The sequence below is a fragment of the Rhinolophus sinicus genome, linkage group LG05, assembly GCF_036562045.2.
Source record: "Rhinolophus sinicus isolate RSC01 linkage group LG05, ASM3656204v1, whole genome shotgun sequence".
Classification (NCBI taxonomy): domain Eukaryota; kingdom Metazoa; phylum Chordata; class Mammalia; order Chiroptera; family Rhinolophidae; genus Rhinolophus; species Rhinolophus sinicus.
The window spans coordinates 39,079,258-39,082,075 of NC_133755.1; the positions used below are offsets into that span (position 1 = coordinate 39,079,258).

The following is a 2,818-nucleotide window of genomic DNA, read 5'->3' on the forward strand; positions in this document are numbered from 1 at the left end:
AAAATTCAAATCTCCAAACTGCCAGAAATCAGCAACTATAACCAATATGCGCCCAGGCAACTGTGCATTTTAGTACTTGATTATCTTTCTAGACTCCATCTTTTACGTTATTATTGCATCTGAAGAATTCCCTTATTTTCTTGCCATCTACACTATGCTGCTAAAAGGTTTTTTTAAATGTTTTGTTCAGAATTTTCAGGTATCCTGTGCAGAAATATTATTTGGTGTACACCACATTTCTGGAACTATACATCTAGAAATTTAAAATGTTGATGTAGTCAAATCTATCAACATTTCCTTGTATAGTTTTGTTTTTGGTGTTAAACTTAGGACACCCTGCTTCACTTCAAGAATATTCAGAGGAACATGAACAGCCGGCGAGTGGGGATTCCGCATCCAGGGCCCTCCTGGGCAGCTCCCTCAGTAATTTCAATGGTGGTCCAGGGGCAGTGTGTTGTGGTTGCCACAGTCCACGGGGGACCTCCTCCCTCCCCACCCACTTCTGGAGGCTCTATCTCCATTCTAGGTTCTGATGATACTACACGTGTCACATTGTGATCCTGAGGCACACAAGTAATGGGGCTACCTGCTTGACACTTTGTGATGGAACCAACACCAAAGCTGAGGTCCCTTTGATCACGAACTCCATAAAATCCTTTTCTGACCACACTCACTGTGGAAGGCTGGAAGTGTACCTAGTCGGCGGCTTCAGTGGTGATAGGCGGTTGTCACAAAAACTTACTCATCAACTTCTTAGCGAATTTGACAGTCAAAAAGGTGACATTCACTTAGTGACATTATGTGTGACAGAATTAAATGACCAGGAAGAAAATGAAAACCACTTTCCAATAATTTATGGCGTTGCTATCCACATGAAAACTGCCGAGATTTACAGAGACTCCTTCCAGGATTGCAGTCCAGGGGAGGAGCTGCGTGCTGCTCCAGTTTTAACAGGAGGACTGATGATTAGTACTTACGATTCAAGGACAGGACAACTCCATACTGGACTGTATTCCTGGATACCATCTCCACGTGGGGATGACTGCTTGCAGCAAGATGATAAGGAAATACTAGAGAACCTTTTCACTTCACCTCTAGCGGAGCCCTCCCACTTTGTTGAACACATTAGATCTACCTTGATGGTTTTCTACAAATACCCATCTTCAACAAACAAGCTGTTTCCTGGAAATAAAGCTCTACTCTACAAGAAAAGAAAAAACAAACAAACAAGCAAACAAACAATGAAGATGGCTTATGGGAAAATATCTCTTCTCCAGGAAGCTGAAAATAGGAATGACCAAAGAAAACAACTTTTTGGCAAGACAGAGACCATTGGTGGGGGTTGGACAGAATATGAGTTTGAATTTGGAATCTATATCTATTGAGTCTTAGGCTCTCCTTCTTTACTCAGTGTCTTTCAAATGACTCAAAATAAAATCTTGGCAAAAGCGAAAAAAATATTCAAATATCTACATATATTTTCGTTTTGTAATTTTATGTTTTAAATATTTAAATATATAATTCATTTAGAATTTATCTTGAAACATGAGAAGTAGAAATCTAATTTTCTTTTTTTTCCTCAGGTAGTTAAGTTGTTGTCCCAACATCTAGGTAATTGGTCAAAAAATAAAAAGATGAACTAATAAAGGCTGAAGTTATCACCAATGAAAAGGGTTGTATCTGAATAGAAGTTATAATCATAGTTATTAGCTGCATAATATGGAAAAAAATATGAAAATGGGTGGTTTTGTGTTTTAAAAGTCTCTTAATTTTCTTTGTACTCTTGGAAAGAAGAAGGAGTTTTAATTCCTTGGTTTCATTTGCCAGCGCCTACTGTGGAAGATATCTTTTTCCTTAAAAAGTCCCAGAATACTCAAAAATAGGGCATTCAAACAGGAAACCCTGGGGAGCTAGAAATTTTGCTGACCTCATGTATATATTCTGTTTTTCTAAAATCAGAATCTTGCATATATTGAATTCCTCATTGTGACACAATTATTGGTGGTCTAGTAGAGGATTAGGAACAGAAACACATTAATTTGGAAGGCAAAAATGAAACTTTATTTCCCCAAGGATATATACTATGAAGATGGAGAGAGGGTTGCATGTATAATTTCTATGGAAGAGTATTAGGCTCTTCTTTATAGATTGAAGAAGAGCTTTCTAGTCAAACTTCCCTGTATCTGTAGAGTCATTTCCATGCAAACTAGAACTTCACTGCCTGAGAATTAAAATTAAACTTCAAATTGTAACTTGTAGCTTTATGTCCACAGACCTATGTGGGAATAATAACGCAAATAACATAAGATTTGCATTATGGACACAATCACAATCGCTCACATTTATTTGTCAACCCTTCAAAATCCCATGCTGGGTGTTGTGTAGGATAAGAAGAGACTTCTTCCTCTTATTTATTAATCCTCACTTACTTATTATGTAGGAGAATAGGTTATTTTTATTAATAGAACATGTAAATTATTAGTTACAGTTTATTAAAAAGTCAAATAATACAATACATGTGAAAGTAAAAGTATGCAGAAGAGATTTGCCTCTCTTTGGCACTTCCAGATTTTATACTGTTTTCCTCTTACCATCAGAGTATTTACTGTGGTTATAGATAAATAAGGCAGTTAGAGTTGGAATCAGAATAACCTTTTTGAGTGTTGGAAGTGGCTTTATGAGCTACATTTCTGAAAGCTTGGTCCTTGTTAGTTTTTTCCTTATGAAAAAGAAGTTACACAATTCTAAGCAACATTTGTGACATATTTCATATGCCCACAGTAAATGAAACACAGCATTAGGAACGTAGTAGGCATTC

The 2,818-nt window shown here is 36.8% G+C and overlaps 1 pseudogene; it reads left to right on the top strand.

Annotated features, from left to right (window-relative positions):
* Window positions 1–366: 366 nt before the first annotated feature.
* Window positions 367–1,385, top strand: LOC109459012 (protein N-terminal asparagine amidohydrolase; annotated as a pseudogene).
* Window positions 1,386–2,818: the final 1,433 nt, after the last annotated feature.